Genomic DNA, 18,521 nt, shown 5'->3' on the forward strand with positions numbered 1-18,521 from the left:
CAATAAAGAACTTTGTGCCAAAGTGTGAGTGTAAAAACTAGATTACAGCAATGTGTAAATAATGAGGGCCGCCAATTTGAGCATATAAGAGATTGTACTTAATTGTTTTGTTATTCTATAAAATATTATTTAAACTGTATACCTACTTATGCACCTCCCTGTATAAAAGTGTTAATATTAAATTCAGCAGTTATTATGATGTGGACAATGAGTGTATGCACCATACCATTAGCCTCTGAGGTTGCTATATGGCACATAGAGAGCAATGAAGAACCAGCTGCTCTTTCCCATGCATGGTGTTTGAACAGGGCTCTCTCAACTGGAACATTAGTAAAAATAAAGATAGAAGGGAACCGGTCCAACGGTCATGCTGACCTCCTCTGCTCTATTGGTTGGAAATGGAGGGTGGTAAAGCAATATAAAGCATCCCTGTTGTTAAGGTGTTAACCAAAACAAGGAGGGAGAGCGATTTAAATGTATGCTTTGGGGACTCCTGTCCTCGATGTTTAAATAATATCTAAATCCAAATAATAAAGGGAATTTCAGATTTCTAGTGTGTACAATTTAAAGACAGTAAATATGGTACAGTAAACACTAGAAATGACATAATAGTAACTGTCTGCATATTTTTTTTAATGAACCTTTGTACATTTGCTCCAAAAATGTGCATCTTCATAGATTAGGTTTTTATACAATAGAATTGTGTCCAAAGTATCTGATAAATGTAGGACTGTTTCATTCTGCAAGAGCCATATTTGGATTCTTGTTGCACCCTATAACACTCTACCAGTTGGAGTTTCTAGCAGTGAAGAAACAACCTCAACTTTGGAAATACAGTATGCCAATACAATTGTCACAAAACATACATCAATGCATAAAGTTCTGAGAGAATATTGCTGTCTCTCTAAGTTGTGCTAAAATTTAGAATGGTAATGAAGCATAGCTTATTCATATAACAAGAAAACGAAAACAAAGTTCCAAAGACTTCATGGCCACTGTGTGATATCAAACGTGATTGCTGTTTGATGTTACTATACCTATAAAGCAGTGAAAAACACACTTGAAGAGACACTAAACCTAGAAATTATTGTAAGAAAAGCCAAACAGAATAGAAACATTTATCAGTCTACAATGGTGTTGTAGAAATCTGGCAAATAAGTAGGGGTCTTTCACACCCTGATTTTCTTTACGTTTGTCTGGTGTCAAAAGAAGTGGGGTTTACCTTAATAGGGGGAATGGACTGAGATGACTAAGAGTCTTTCTTAAAATTCTAAGCATTGCCTCTATCCAAAATCATTTTTTTTTATGTACAATAAACCCAGGACAGGTCAGGAGGAGAGGGAGACAAAATGAATGCCCTGGAAAAAAATATAGAGAACTAACAGAATTTAATCAAGAAAGAAGAGGCTATGTGTCACGTACTCTCTGCCTGCGGCTCCCTCGGTCTCCAGGACATCGAGAGTTACTCGCGCTAGCGTCGCCCGGCCTGGCAGACTGAGGCAGTTTGCAGCCAATAGGAGCTCAGGAGCGTCAGGCCAATCAAAGCCTGGCTGATTTTCCTGAGCTCCCACCCTCTCCTTATTTAGTTTAGCCAGGGATAGTTGGCCTATGTCTGTAACTAGAGTTTCCTTGCCTGGTGCTTTCCCTTGTTTCAGACTCCCCTGAGCGGCTTTTTGACTTCTTGTGACCCCTGACCCTGGCTGGACTCCTGACTTTTCTTTACCTTCTGACTTTTGTTTTTTCCGCACTTTCCAGGTTTGACCCTGCCTGCCTGACTCCCCCTTTTGCACCCGACTTGTCCGCGGCGCTATTGCCCTGCCTCTCCCTCCGTGTACTTCCCAGGTTACCCTTTGTTATTTTGTACTGTCTCTGTCTTATCTGTTTGTCAGTTTCACTTGTACCAGTATAGGGAACGCCGCCCAGTTGTGTGCCGTCGTTTAGGTTGGGTCGTACAAGTAGGTAGGCACAGAGGTTTGGGAAGAACAGGGACCTCACTGTTTACAATGTATTTGTTCATGACACTATGTGAATGGCATGTATTCATATGCAAATAAAGTATATGTTTATGTTAATTAGGCACTCCCGTTGCTGTGGGAGTAGGAGGAGGACACCCACAGAGGGAAAAGAGGAAGGCTGCAGAGAGTGCTAGTTGTTGTAAGAAGCACATTCCAATGTTCTGCTTTATTTTGTAAGCGTAGACAAAAAATTTTAAGCCAAACTTGACTATAGGTGTGGCCTACTTGATGGTTGGAACCTGGGCCGCCAAACAGGTTGTGTCTAGAAGCTCCTGAGGTGTAAATCCAGTACTGTCTGTACAAAGCCGGCCTTTGGGGTGTGTGAAGCAAAGGGTGCACTACTTATTTACATGCTGCAGTACAGCAGTGTCAGAGAGCAGACTGTAGGGGAGAATAATGGACAAGCGCCAGTTACTTTTTCTGACAGACTGTTCTGTGTAGGCTGCTGTGCATTGCTGCTCTACCTGTGCTCCCCTCTGACTCCTCCACTGATCGTCCCTTTTTTCGGGCTGCAACTCCCCTCCCTCACGCGGGACGCCGCTTTTCCAGGCTGAGCACCAAGTCCTCTCTTGCATTACGTTGCACCACCCGTGCCTCTTGGTGCCATGCTCTCTTACCCTGACCTGCACTGTTAAATGCTGGCTGCTGCGGGATTACCATAAATGAGCAGAGCAGAGGATTGGATTAAAGTTGTGGGTTATTCGTTTTAATACTTCGTAGAGGTTTACTTAAGAGCCTCTATTACTAAGTGGGGGTCATTAAGGGGCACTATTAATTTGTAGAGGGCACTAAGAAGGCACTTTTACTAAGTAGGGGGCATTATTACTGTGTAGAGGGCACTCGGGGGCAGTTTTAATAAATAGGGGGCACTTTTGCTAAGTGGAAGCATTAAGGGGGCACAAATAAGGGCACTATTACTGTGTAGAAACAGTAAGAAAGCATTATTACTATGAAGGGGAACTAAGGGTCACTATTACCAAGTGGGAAGACAAATAGGGGCACTATTAATATATTGAGGCCACCTAGGGATGACTATTATTGTGTGGGGCACAAAGACAGGCACATTACTGTGTGGGGAACTATTACCGTCAGGTGCACTTTCTATGATTTTTGGGGTAACCATAGTTATGACACTATTATTTCTGAAGTACAGTATTTGGGGGCATTTTACTAAACAGAAGGTACAATAATTTCAGCAGCAGACACAGTAATGGGGAAGCAGCAAGATGGTACTGTTAAAGGGGAGGCACGATGGGAATTTTTTTTAGAAGGTGACAAATAGGTCGAAAAAGGCTTAAAAAGTGCAGAGCCAAAGATGTCTGGGCTGCAGAGAGGAGTCGTGTCTGGGAGGTCGTAGTGGCAGTCTGGGTGGAATTGTGAAGAAGAGGGAAAGTACACTCTAGTTAGAGAAGATGTCACCTGTGAGTCCTTGAATTTATCTGTTCTGTAATTACTTGTATGGTCTGCAGAGAACCTGTGTATAACTGGTATCTACCACTATATGGCCACTGTATGTTTGTAATATTTGTCTTTATATAGTGTTTTTTATTCAATAACAGTATAGTGGTATTATTCAGTCACAATGTGGTAATGAGTTGGTAATATGTGGTCATAGTGTGGAGGTTTTATTCAGTGACAGTGTGGTGGTATTATACAGTTACTATAAGCTGGTATTGTGTGGTCATGGTATGGCTTCTTATTCAGTAACACTATAGTTGTATTATTTAGCCAATATGAGGTGGTAATACGTGGTCATGGTGTGGTGGTATTATTCAGTAACATTATGGTGGTATTATTCAGTCCCTATGAGGTGGTAATATGTGGTCATAATGTGGCAATATTATTTGGCCCCTTTATAGTGGTATTACATGGTAACTGCATGACTATAATATAGAGCCATACTATTGTGCATTCTAGAAATGACACAATATCACTTGTATGTTTATATTGAACTGCACAGTACATATCTTAGCCCCTTAACTTATCCTCATCTAAATGTTCGCCATGGTTCGCCTAACCTAGAGGCTCCATGAAGTACATTTACGTCAGGATGATCAAATGGGCACAGTATCTGTGATTGACAGTGGGAACCTCCTCTAATGGCAGGGATCAGAGAAACTGCTGACTCCCTGCTGTTTAACCCCTTAGATGCTGGGATCAATAGTGGCATTTAAGGAGCTTGTCAGAGGGAGGGAACTCTCTCTCTTTGCCCTTCCGCACCCTTCAACGCAATCATATGGGGAGGGAGGTGGTGCCAAAAGAAAATTACGCACACAGTGCAACATAACCTAAGGCCTGCCCTGTGCCCGTACTCAATAAGAATACAGTTTATTGCTTTTTTTTTTTTTTTTTTAAACACTCCTATGATGAAATAATAGTTTATTGAGTGTAGTTTTTCATATAAGCTAAGAGCAGCAGCATAGCCAGGATCACTAGTGTAGGTTGCAATGTAAACAGTCCACACACAGCAAGCTTATCTCATTACACAAGGTGTCTTTTTTTGCAATGTAATAAGGTTAGAAGAACAAATATTTTATACTTTCACATGAACCTTGCTACCTAAGTACCCATAGAACAGTAATTTTACCATTGCAGGCTTGCATGCAATTTCTGACGTATAACAAAGCGACGCTAAAGCTCTTTATTGCAGTAATTTGACAATTAGATGAATAAGCGAAAATAATAAACCAAAATGATAATTAATGGAGCTGATAAAAAGGAAGGTAGATAAATGAGAAAACAAAGCGAGAACATCAGACTAAGGGAAACGGAAAAAAAGGTTTATGATGGACACTGAGAGACGGATGTATTTCCAGACTAAGAATAACTCACAGTGGTATATTTAATCTGTCTGGATTTACTACCTGTTAACGTTGTGCCTGGAGCATAGATAAACATTACACACTCATAATAGTCACGAAATTTGTCACTTGGGTGCTATTTAACTTGGATCAGCTGGTTAGTACCGATCGAAGAATTATAGCATGTGAGTTGCTTAGAGTCTCTCCAAACCACTCCATTGAGCATACTCCTACAGCTATAATAGAAAACAGAAGTTGACACTGAGCCAGATAAGATCTAAGGTAAGCAACACGCTTCACAATGTAATGGAATTGTCTTTAATAGCATAAACTCTTAGATGCCTTGTAGCTAATATGCTGCACTGAAATTTCAAGAGGCATTGATCCCTGCCTATCTCAATGATGAGAGTCATACAAGGAAGTGTGAGCGAGAATGTCGTCTACCATAAAGGCTTTGTATTTCTAAAGAGAGCTTTTAAACAAAAAAGATTTAACATTAATCTTGAGTACTCTGATGTTACCGAGTAATGATCTTTCTTGGGTAAGAAACTTGCTATCTTCAATCCATTAAAAATTCATTACTGACCTCATCTGGCCATCAGAAAGATGCAGAGTTGCCATTTGGCTAGTATTTTACCAGTTTGGCCGATTAAAATAGGTCTCAGTGCCAATGCTGTTAATAAGACAGAATTATAAGAGAGACAGGAAAATGACAATTGGCTGGGGCATACTGCCTACTCACAATTTTTCTGGGACTGCGTCTCCCTACGATTTTTATAATATTACTTCAATAAAGATGGGAACAACGCTTCCTTTTTAACCCACAACTGGACTCAGCGCTGGATTACTTCCCTTGTTTTTTCTATTACATACCGCCAGCCGTAGCGGGAATCCGAGCAGAGAGTCAGGAGACGCATATAACTGGTGAGCTGGAGGTTTCCTCCCCTATTTCTTCTTCACAGGAAAATGACAACTTAGAAAATAGCAGTGCCAAATATTGCAAGTACTACTGCCATTTTATTATATGGGAGTTATAAAGAATGAATTGGTTACAAATGTAGAAGTTGAGGTTGTCACTTGTCAACAACATAATCCAAAAAAACTAATAAGGTTCACCACCTAGATTTATTTTATTATCAGGACAGCCTAAGATAGAAAATGGAAAATTGCGTGGCTTGACTACGGCTATGTTACCTTTTTTGTTTTTGCAGTAAGTACAATGCAAAATAAAACAACTGACATGTCTGACAGTCTAGTAGCTCAGGCTAAAATACTTACAGCTGTAGATAGCGCACGTACATCTCCGGAACCCTCGCCACCCCCTAGTGATGTGGAATGGGGTTAAAGAAGATGGCCAAGACTGGATATATTTGTAGCAAACTGTCTGCTTGGGAAGTAATGGGTATTCAGGAGGGTTTAACCACTGGATCTAAACAAGACTCTTCCAATTTACTGATAGCAAACAGATCTAGAGACTGTTAAATGTTGCAATGACTATATGATGAATATTTAGCTGACAGAAGTATGTATAAACTTATCTCTGTGTTACTCATTAGTTATGTTATTATTTTGAAAATAATCCCTAACTAATCCTATTAGTTATTATTCTAATGAAAAACAGTAGATTTTCCAGTTATGTATAAAGAAATTTAGATACAGATTAAGTCGAGATAATTTTATTAAATAAAAGCGAAAACATTTAGAATCCCATGAACAAAATTTTCATCCAATATTCTTGGCTTTCAATGTGTCAAGGTCCAAATTCATGATGGGCTTAAAATCTATTTGTTCTCTTATTTTATTACTATTAGGCTATGTTCACACGCAAACTGATAAAACTTCTGAAAATACGGAGCTGTTTTCAAGGGAAAACAGCTCCTTATTTTCAGACGTTTTTTGAGCAACTCGCAATTTTCGCTGCGTTTTTACGGCCGTTTTTGTAGCTGTTTTCTATAGAGTCTATGAAAAAATGGCTCCAAAAACGTCCCAAGAAGTGACTTGCACTTCTTTTTCAAAACGGCCGCTTAAAAAAAAGGCCCGTCGGAACAGAACGCCGTTTTTCCCATTGAAATCAATGGGCAGATGTTTGGAGGCGATCTGCTTCCGATATTTCGGCCGTTTTTCGGGCATTTACGGCCAGAAAACAGGCCGTCTGAACATACTCTCAGGGTAAGTTTACACAGAGCAGATACGCTGCGTATAGGTACACAGCATATCCGCCCTCTTGCCCACAGGGAATTCCTGCCGAAAAACAGCACCAAATCGTGGTGCAGTTTTTCAGCCGAAACATCAGCTGCTGAAATCCTGCAATAAAAAAACAAACGGCTATACTTATATACTTACCATGGCGACGCGTCCCTCCGACTTCCTGACGTTCTGCAGCCCTGGGATGACATTTCATCCCATTTGACCACTGCAGCCTGTGATTGGCTGCAGCCTGTGATCACATGCGATCAATGGCGGATCATCATAGGGTGTTTTGCCGCGACAAAACAGCATTGTATATGTACTGCAAAAGGACCTTTAGACGTAAGGTCACATGACCTCATCTCTGAAGTTCTTACTACTGTTTAGAGACCTGCTGGTCACATGATCACAGGTCCATGAGCAGCAGCAAGACTCCACAGAGAAGACTGAGGTGAGCTGTTATGTAAGTATCAGGGGATGGATTTGTTTAAGGGGGGGGGTCTGTATTTAGGGGTCCTGGTTTGGGGACTGTATTTAGGGGGTCTAGTCTGTATTTAGGAGGTTTGGTGTCTGAATTTGGTTTAAGGGGTCTGGGGTCCGTATTTAGGGTGTCTGAGGTCTGTATCAGTTTATGGGGTTTAGGGTCTGTATATTTAAGGGTCTGTGGTAGTTTATGGGGTCTGGGGTCTGTATTTAGGGGGTCTGTGTTAGTTTGACGTCTGGGGTCTGTATTTAGGGGGCCTGTTCCAGGGTCTGTATTAGTTTAGGGGTCTTTATTTAGGGGTCTGGTCTGGGGTCTGTATTAGATTAGGGGGTCTGGTCTGGGGTCTGTATTAAGGGAGTCAGGTCTGGGGATCATTATTAGTGTAGGGGGTCAGGTCTGGGGTCTGTATTAGGGGTCTGTATTGGTTTGGGGTATGTATTTAGGGGGTCTTTATTTGGGGGTCTGGGTCTGTATTAGTTTATGGGGGCTGTATTTAGGGGGCCTGGTCTAGGGTCTGTATTAGTTTAGGGGTCTGTATTAGTTTAGGAGGTCTGGTATGTGGTCTGTATTAAGGGAGTCAGGTCTGGGGTCATTATTAGTGTAGGGGGGGTCAGGTCTGGGGTCTGTATTTAGAGGACTGGTCTGAGGTCTATACTTATTTAGGGTGCTTGTTCTGGGGTCTGTATTTGTTTAGGGCGGTCTGGTCTGGGGACCGCAATAGTTTAGAAGGTCTGGGGTCTGTATGTATTCTATTATCTAGTCTGGGGTCCAAATTTATTAGTCTGAGTAAAATGGGTTGTCCGGGCACATGGATAGGTAATCAGTATAAAAACCGGTCTGCGCCCGGACAACTCCTTTAATGTATGGTCCTGGGCCTTGGTATCTGAATTTTTGTGTTTCTATAGAGGCTGCAAATGGCTGCAAAAGCGAGGAGCAAAGATGTCTCATCAGGAGAAGCTGCCATAACAGTCTGTTTCAGATGGAGAAGAAAAAGAGAACGACTCCCATCAGAGAAGACCACTTGTGAGTCACTGGATCTATAGGGGATCTTGTATTCTACATATCTTTGTGTACCCAGGACTAATAGACAAATGCGTGTTACCATTCTCATTGCCAGGAGTAAGTGTCCCTGAACAGTGTGATACTGCAGCGATGATTGGAGACTGTCAGTATGTAGGGACACAGCCCTTTGACAAGGGGAATCGTAACAACCATTTGTCAATGCTCGCACAGAAAGGTGATGTTCACTATAGACACGGCAGCGCGGCGGTGGGAAAGGGGGGCCCAAGTTTGTGGAACAGCCCAGGGCCTATGGTCTACTTAATCCACCACTGCATGCGATGAAACATCATCTAATTTTTTTTTTCCTACTTGCGATTTTTGCGGCAGAATCGAAGCTCTTCTGCTACAAAAATCGCAACATCTGCTATTTGTTGAAATTTTAACTCCCCATTCAATTCAATCGGGAAAACCTGCAACAAAAAAGCAGCGATTACGCTAATACAATTGACATGCTGCAGATTAAAAACCGCACTGCAGGTCAATTTCTGAGAGGTTTTTCCATTTATCATTTACGCAGCGTATTGATGAGATTTGTTCAAAACTTATCCACTCTGGTGCTGCTGTATTATGCTGCGGATTTCCGCAACGAAGCATGTTACGGAATAATCTTCAGTATTTACGCTACAAAAACAATGTGTTATTGGCACAGAGCTCTTTAAACAAGAGGATCATTATGCTCGTTGGTGTAATAGTACCGACTGACTGCCCCCGCTTTCCGATACCTTCCTATTTCTGACCTTTCTTTTAGGGTTATTTACATGTCGTTGTCACGTCGCAGTTTTTGCCACAATGTTAAGGAAAATCATGTAAAAACTGCAATATGATTGTGATATGTGAATACACCCTTAAAAGAGTAGTGACGTCATTGAGGCTTGTTGGCTGTCGTATGACACATAGAGTACTGTATGGTAACCTACTGCCCTCGATCGGACATTTGAGGGGAAGGACAATTAGCTCCTTGGCTCCGCAACTCACCTTCTTAAGGCCCTCAGCATTAAAGCTCAGTTGGGGGGCATTCAGCGGTAAAATTTCTTCCTTTAACATAGTGTTATTGGGGTAACTAATAGATATCATACAATGGTAAATTTAGTGAAACTTGTCAGATATCTTCAATGACAATTATATCTTAATTATGCCACTTCACAGCTGCCATATATTTGCAACAATATGTGCCAAAAAATGGCAAACACCTTTAATAAATTTGGTGGTTTAGTCTGATCGAGGGCAGTAGGTAAATATACAGTATGCTGTGTATGATACAGCAGCCAACCAGCCTCACTGACTCCACAACACCCCTAAAGGTATACACATCACAGTTATAGTGCCCCCACAGGGGAAATGAAGCATTACATGGAGCCTATTGAAACCAATTGCCTGTCTGTGTAACATACCGACAAGTATATCAGAGAGAGAGATGCTCTTTGTAGCTGATCTTGACTCCGGCTGATAGATGGCAATTTTGAATGGGGGATCCCCTACTATTAACACAGAATTACATAATAGGGTATTTGAAAATGGATTTCCTAAACCAGACAACCCTTTTAATCCCAGGGTAAAAATACAAATTCACTTTAGGACGGTTAAATTGTATTTGTACAAGAAAATCGATCATTTTATGTCAATTTTTCTTACTTGTCAAGAGAGTTATTTCTCTTGATTGACATCACTCATCTAAAGATTGGGCACATTAAACAGTATAATGAATACAAATGCCCTTTAGATTAACCTTGATAAAATTATATTTTACAACGAATTGTAACATTTCATGGAAATAAAGGAGACACAAATCAGACGTTGTCAAGATAAATACATTATCATAATAATAATAATTGTTAGTGGAGCTGTATAAAACCTGAGTGGGAATTGAAAAATGAATGTTTCAGGTCAGTGAATGAGGTCACTGCCTGCATTTCAATTGAATTAAGGGAAGAACAGACAGACTCGCTCCAGATCCCATTTTTATTGCTGTAAAATCGGACATAAAGCAAGAATTTATTCCATGTGAAGGAACTGTCTGAAAAAGAAGCCTTGTACCTACAGCCCACGTAGGAGAAATCAATATTCTCACCACTGCATATCTAACAGTGGGATACCATTCTTCACAATAATATTATATTCCCACTGGCAGCATGCTCTTATCCTCTTTGTTTATTAAATCCAAAGCCGCTAAAATGCCAGAGCCTGAATGCTGATAAGCAGCTGAAATTGAAAACAGTGGAAAACACATTTGTTTCAAATGTCTTTAAGTAAGTTTTAAGTTACAATTCACTGTCTAGTTGGGTGCCAGGTGGAGGAAAAGAGGTAAGAAATGATGAATAAATAGATGAAACGGTGAATATAAACATATTTTGAGTTGATTATTTTGGTGCTGGCTGTAGAAAATGCAGAATTTCTTAAGTAAACTTAATAAAAGAGAAATTGGAACATAAATGTCCCCTTTTCTGTAAATATTAAGATATTGTGTACCCAAGTGTTTATGATGAGTGTGTGAAGGAAAACATGACTCCACACATTACTAGAGCAGGATCATTTTGTTATATGTTACCCTGGGTCCTTATAGGTTATTCTCCCTTTTTCAAAAAAAAAAAAGGTTAAAAAAATAAAAGACTTATTAAATAAAATAACAATAAAAAACACTTATTTATTTTCTCTCTGTATGAAGACTATTCTGTTTTATGTGTATCAATTTCCATATTTTAGTCACTGAAAAATCATCTTGGGCTTAAATGTCATAGTTCATTTGTTTGTGCCAGATGTGTTTTGCCTCATGAAGAGTACTCATTCTCCTTGTGGAGAGCAAAAGGTAAAGAGGCTTTTAAGGGTTTGATCAGTTTAGAAATATTCATATAACCAATTTTAGGGAATTTTTGGATTAATAGAAAGGGGGCCCTCTGTTAGAGATCCTCAAATTTTGGGATCCTCAAATTTTGGCCTCAGTGGAAAGCAGAGTTCTCACTGTGGAGAACATGTCCTGCCCTGCAGGACATTGATGAGAATGTGCCCTGTGTAATTTTTAATTTCTTAATTCCTCCTGTGATGGCGCTGCAGGGAAATTGAACACTTACTGTCAGGTTTCCCACAGATTACAGCTGATCCCTGGGAGTGATCCACTCATTGCCAGAGGACCCATCTAAGAAGTAGGTATTGTCCAAGCCAGAGAACCCCTTTAAGACAATGCTTTTTTGGGAATATTATGTAAAATAGCTCTTTTACAGCAGAAAGAATATCTATATAGAACATGTCCTTGTCCTTGTAATGGCATCATTATGTTTGTTGTTATCAATACACACCCAGGACATAACCGACGTATACCTTTGACGGAAAACTCTGATGTATGTCACGGATATAGTAGCATACATCGCCCATAGACTCCTATAATAGAAAAACGTATACCATGTTTTTTTTGCGGCATGCCTCTGTATAGAAAAGTGAAGTCAATTACACTCTTCTATACAGCAAAAAAAAATAAAAATTGTATACTGACATATACCAGCATGAAGGAGGCCAAATTGGCAATCTTTTTGGGTGACTAGAGCACTACGGATATGTTTGGTGTTTTCCCTGGAAGGTTTTGTTGGTGTATACGCCAAACGTAAAAATCAAACATAATGTGAAGGGATGATTAAGGACCCCAGTGGTCTGAAACGCGTAAGCGTGGTCCCGGGATTATTGTTTTATCCCAATTTTTTTTTAAATGACCTAATAAAAATCGAATTTTTTATATTTGAGTGCTGAATCTGCCTTCTCTACACATTACTTTTGTTTCTACAACCTGCTGTCGACACAGGATCAAGCTCAGGAGGATCTACGAGCACCTACAGCTTTCTGGATTTTTTATGCCTACATTGCTTCACAAAACGCATTGGAAAAACGCAATTTAAAATGAAGGATATGAGGTGAGCAAAACTTTTGGTAAACTTTTTTCACTTTTCATAATGTGAAGGGAGCCTTATTTGTAAATCCACTCATAAGAAATAAACTATAGTATCAAATGATTAGCTCCAAAGTCTTCTCCAAATGGGGTTGTCTCCTGCCGGACCTTTGGAGAACTGTTGTATTAGGGGTCTAATATAGTGCTACAGGACAAAAAGGATCTGCTGCAAACATCTAGGTGCCAAATACCCAGGACAACTTCAGAGGTCATGTGGAGTCCATGACTTGATAGATTAGAGCTGTTTTAACGGCATGAGGGGAACCTACACAATATTAGGCAAGTGGTATTAATGCTATGGCTGAAATCTCTGTGTGTATATATATATATATATATATATATATATATATATATATATATAAAATATATATGTATGTGCAAAGTAGGTCCCCACCTATGGAGGTCGCCTTGTCGTGGCGGGTGGGCAAACACTTTTCGATCAGAATGTGCACTAAGAACTTCCCTATTGTAAGTAGATTTAGAAGTAGTACATATTTATTTATATTTAGTGGTTTAGGTTACATTCGTTTTCGCAGTGTGCTGTCGCCATTTTTTGTCTGTTGTATATTTGCAGTCACAAGTGTTCTTGCACCTGCATACACGTTGTTGTATCATTTTGTTGGAATGCAAAATGTGTCATATTCCCCCTCAGCTGAATATTTAGGAGGGTTTATAGAAAAAGGAGCAAAAATGACCAGTTATTTTGCTTTCCTCTGATCAACACTTTGGAAAGCTGATGAAGTCTTGGGCTACACAACGCTATTCAGATGCGCATAAATTAGAGTAAAATTTTAACTCCATCTTCTACTTCTCCCCAGTTTTAGAACGTATTAACCATCGCAGTGAGTAGATTGTTAAAAATGTGAAATTTCTAAATTGTACATCATCCAGGTTAATATTTTTTTTTAAAAAATATCGGTACAAAAAGATGTGTAATGTAATAAACGTATACAGCAAAGCATGATATAGAGCTCTGGGGCACAACATGATGTCCCCTGACCGTAAGAGAGCATTGATAAGACCTTTAGTCTTGGACTTTAAATAAACGGCCACAGTAAATAATGAATGAATGATGATAAATAAAACATGTACAGTGAAATAAATTGAATCCCCAAAAAATGTATAATCCAGCACTTTATAGCTGTAAGGAAAACACCAGTTCCCTTACGGTCGCTATGACATCTAGCTTCTGGGCGGTTCTTCTTTTGCTTTGAGCCTATCTCTCTGCTCTGTCCTTCTGCTAATCAGCTGTGGTGTTGTATTTATACCTGTCTTTTCCCACCTGTCTTTGCTTGTGAATTTTCCTATCTCCTGGTTTCTGATCAAGCTCCTGACTGCTCCTGCACTTATGTTTTCTGGACCTCGTGTATACTGACCTCGGCTTGTCTCTCGTTAACACTCTGCTTACTGATTCTGATTATCCGCTCCCGACTGGTTTTGACCGTTGCTTGTCTGATTACCTCTACTCCGTTTTTGGACTTTCAATTAACCTATTGGCTGTCTGGTTTCCAGCTCAGGTTTGGCTGAATTGCACCTCTTATCCAAAATTACACTCTGTCAAGACAACCTGGGTTCTAAGCAGCAAAGTCCATCCCACCTTGCGGTCGGCTCTGGCGAACACCTTCGAGTAGCCTTAGACACTGTCGATGAGAGTGGTTACCGATTTTAGGTTGCATCTTTCCTGGCAGACTCCAGCAGCCATGAGGTATCGCTCCACTTGCATTTCCATAACAATAGCACAGTTTTGCAGTGTCATTTGGAATGTTAGAAGCAAAAGGCTGAGTACAGATAACCAATTAGGAAATTAATTGATTAACATACAAAGTTATTGTATCATATTTTGTATTAACATGTTATACAGTATTCACCCTTACAAATACATTTTGAGTACTTTTCTTTGAAAATCCATTAACCTAAAATGTCTAATAGTCTGGCATCCACCAGATCCCATTAAAGCGATCCACCAGCCAAAAAATAAATAAAAAATTGACTATATATTGCAAATGTATAGTCAACCTACTTCAAAGATGCGGCCTCCGATCCTGCGTTCCGGTCCCCCAATGTTCAGTATCCAAAATAGCCACCGCTGTCTCAGACTTTCCAATGGAGATCTTTTTTGAAACTCTGAGATATTTTTCCGACCCTCTCCACTGCCCTCTGGTGTACGAGCAATGATGACATCGGCCCCTGAGCTGGCACTGTGTCCAGCAGTGCTGATGTTATCAGCGCTGGTTCACCTGAGAACAGACTGAGACAGCAGCAGCCATTTTGGATACCGGAAAGCGGGGAGCCGGAACACAGGAACGCGAGGCCCAATAATTATTTGGCTGGAGGGTCGCTTTACTGATAGATTTAAAAGCTGTGTACAACTTTGAAATTGTTGTTTTTTTGGGGTTTTTTTTATAAAATTTTCTATCAGTCTCTTTTGTGCAACTTTCTAGAAACTTTTAAAAAAATATATTTTTACTTTTTGAGACACAGCTGCTTTGAATTCTGTATACACAGTAGCTGTATCTAGCGCTAAAACCTGTATCCGTCAGGTGAGCGGCATAACTTATATGTGATCGATGACAAGTGGATCCTGCGTGGATCTGCTGTCACTGAACCTGTTCGCCCCGCTAACCTGATGGATACAGGTCTCAGTGCACGATACAGAAAGTTCTGCAGAGTTAGCAGGTTTGCCGCTCCCCGGCAGCATTTAGCTGTGTGATACAGCTGTCTCTAGACAGCTGTATCACGGAGCTTCAACCGGAGACATCTCTGCGTGGTCTCCGGTCATGTGATTGTTGTGACTATCTGTCACAACGATCACATTGCCCCTCCCAGTGGCGCTTGCATGCCGATGGTAACGAACTCCATGATACAGCTGTCTAGAGACAGCTGTATCACGGAGCTTCAGCCAGAGACCACTCAGTGTGGTCTCTGGTCAGGTGATCGCCGTGACAGCCTGTCACAGTGATCACCAGTTGTATCTTGTATCTTGAATAATGTAATGTAAAAAAAAACACACACACACACAGACTTATTTTTTTCTTTATTCAATAAAGATATTTTTTTAAATAAATATATTTATCTGTCTGTCTATCTAGTTACATGACGACTTTGGCCGTGCCACAGAATGTCGGGGGAAAGATCGCTATGTCTCGTAGCCTACATTGCAAGTACTAAAAGTCAATGTGCCGCAACATGGCAGCTGCAAGAAATCCAAGCTGTCGTTTCGCAGTTACTTGCAGGCCACAACACGACCACATTGACTTTCATTACTTCCAGTGTAGGCTATGGAACATAGCAATCTTTGCCTGTGCGACCTATGTCGTGGCCAAAGCCACCATATAGCCCGAGCCTTAGGGTGACGTTGCATCTGGCGGATTCACGCAGATTTTTCATGCGGATTTGAGCAATTAAAGTCTGCAGAGCAAGGCAAGTAGATGAGATTTTACAAATCTCATCTACATGCTGCAGACATTTTACAGCAGATTTTCAAATCTTTGATATGTCGTTAAATGAATACCTTGAGGGGTTCTAATTTCCATAAAAGAGTTAGGTGGTGTTGAAGGGGCTTTCCAGTTCCCAAAAAGTGATGGCCTATATTCAGGATGGGCGATCAATATCTGATCGGTTGGGGCCCGACTTCCGGACGTCCCACCAATAATCTGTTTTGAACTGACTGCAGCACTCGTATGAGTGCTGCTTCCCCTTCATTTCCTTTACTGCTCACACTGTGAATCGCGGACACACTATTACAGTCTGTTCTCTTCAATGGGAGAAGGCTCTAATACTGTAAACCGCCCTACAAGTGTGTCTGCGATTCAGTGTGAACAGTAATGGAAAAGAAGGGGAAGTCACGCTCGTACAAGCGCTGCAGCCCCTTCAAAGCAGATGATCGGCGGGGGTGACGGGAATCGGACCCCGACCCATCAGATATTGATGGATAGGCTATCAATTTTTTGACTGGACAACCCCTTTAACGTTCTATTGGCGCTTCACATCTGTAATGGTCGTATGGTGTCAGCAAACCAGCTTTGGAAAATTTTCTCTCTAAGGGCGGATTTACACGTGCGTGTGTGTTTTGCGCGAGCAAAAAACACTGCGTTTTGCGTGCGCAAAAGGCACTTAACAGCTCCGTGTGTCATGATCATATGGTGCGCGGCTGCGTGCTTTTCGCGCAGCCGCCATCATTATGACACTCTGTTTGTATGTTTGTAAACAGAAAAGCACGTGGTGCTTTTCTGTTTGTAATCATAGTTTGCCTACTGTTGCGCGAATCACGCACGTCCCACGGAGGTGCCTCCGTGTGGCATGCGTGATTTTCACGTACCCATTGACTTCAATGGGTGCATGATGCGCGAAAAATGCAGAAATATAGGACCTGTCATGAGTTTTACGCAGCGGACTCACTCTGCGCAAAACTCACTGACAGTCTGCACTGCCCCATAGTCTAGCATAGGTCCGTGCGATGCGCATGAAAAGAACGCGCGTTGCACGGACGTATTACATGTTTGTGTAAATCCGCCCTAAAAGCCAGTTTGCGCACCATTGATTTTAAGCTCTGCCCTGCGCCCAGCGTGTAAGAAATACACACATATTTGGTATCCCAGAAGTCATCAGAAGTTGCCAAATATGTATTCAGGTGTGATTATCCAGTGGAATGCACCAGATGTAAAAAAATATCACATATTCACATCTTTTTCCATTTTTCCTTCCATATTTTTAAAAAAAAGTTAAATATATTGATTCTTTTTTTTACACACTATGGAAGCTCAATATGTTTTGAGAAAAACAAGATCAAATACACCGCGTTCGAAATTATTATGCAAATGTTATTTTTCGCTGATTTTCCTAAATAGTCGATGCAAATGACAGTCAGTATAATCTTCAAGCCATCAACCGTTGGAGTATAATGCAAATTTTATTGAACAAATCTCCTAATGATAACAGATTTTTTTTTTAGAAGTAAAAAACTCAAAATGCACTGTTTCACATTATTATGCACAACAGAGATCAAAACATTTTAAAGGTTGTAAAGAGAACTAAAATGGTAATTTGTTGAATTTGCAGCATCAGGAGGTCATATTTACAGAAATCAAAAGCTCTTTCAATCAAAAAAAACTTAACAGGCCAAGTTACATGTTAACATAGAACCCCTTCTTTCATATCTCCTTCACAATTCTTGCATCCATTGAATTTGTGAGTGTTTGGACAGTTTCTGCTTGAATATCTTTGCAGGATGTCAGAATAGCCTCCCAGAGCTTCTGTTTTGATGTGAACTGCCTCCCACCCTCATACATATTTTGCTTGAGGATGCTCCAAAGGTTCTCAATAGGGTTTAGGTCAGGGGAACATGGGGGCCACACCATAAGTTTCTATCCTTTTATGCCCATAGCAGCCAATGACACAGAGGTATTCTTTGCAGCATGAGATGGTGCATTGTCATGCATGAAGATAATTTTGCTACGGAAGGCACGGTTCTTCTTTTTGTACCACAGAAGAAAGTGGTCAGTCAAAAACTCTACGTACTTTGCAGAGGTAATTTTCACACCGTCAGGGACCCTAAAGGGGCCTACCAGCTCTCTCCCCATGATTCCAGCCCAAAACATGACTCCGCCACCTCCTTGCTGACGTCGCAGCCTTGATGGGACATGGTGGCCATTTACCAACCATCCACTACTCCATCCATCTGGACCATCCAGAGTTGCACGGCACTCATCAGTAAACAACACGGTTTGAAAATTAGTGTTCATGTATTTCTGAGCCCACTGCAACCGTTTCTGCTTGTGATCATTGTTTAGGGGTGGCCGAATAATAGCTTTATGCACACTTACAAACCTCTGGAAGATCCTACACCTTGAGGTTTGCGGGACTCCAAAGGCACCAGCGGCTTCATATACCTGTTTGCTCTTTTGCAATGGCGTTTTAGCAGCTGCTCTCCTAATCCTATTAATTTGTCTGGCAGAAACCTTCCTCATTATGCCTTTATCTGAACGAACCCGTCTGTGCTCTGGATCAGCCACAAATCTTTTCACAGTACTATGATCACACTA

The 18,521-nt window shown here is 40.8% G+C and overlaps 1 protein-coding gene across 1 annotated transcript in view; it reads right to left on the reverse strand.

The window, feature by feature from the left end:
- The window catches only part of TMEM132C (transmembrane protein 132C), a 613,640-nt gene that overhangs the window by 296,434 nt on the left and 298,685 nt on the right, over positions 1–18,521 (reverse strand). The window lies entirely within an intron of this gene.

The sequence above is a fragment of the Rhinoderma darwinii genome, chromosome 1 (genome assembly GCF_050947455.1).
Source record: "Rhinoderma darwinii isolate aRhiDar2 chromosome 1, aRhiDar2.hap1, whole genome shotgun sequence".
Classification (NCBI taxonomy): domain Eukaryota; kingdom Metazoa; phylum Chordata; class Amphibia; order Anura; family Rhinodermatidae; genus Rhinoderma; species Rhinoderma darwinii.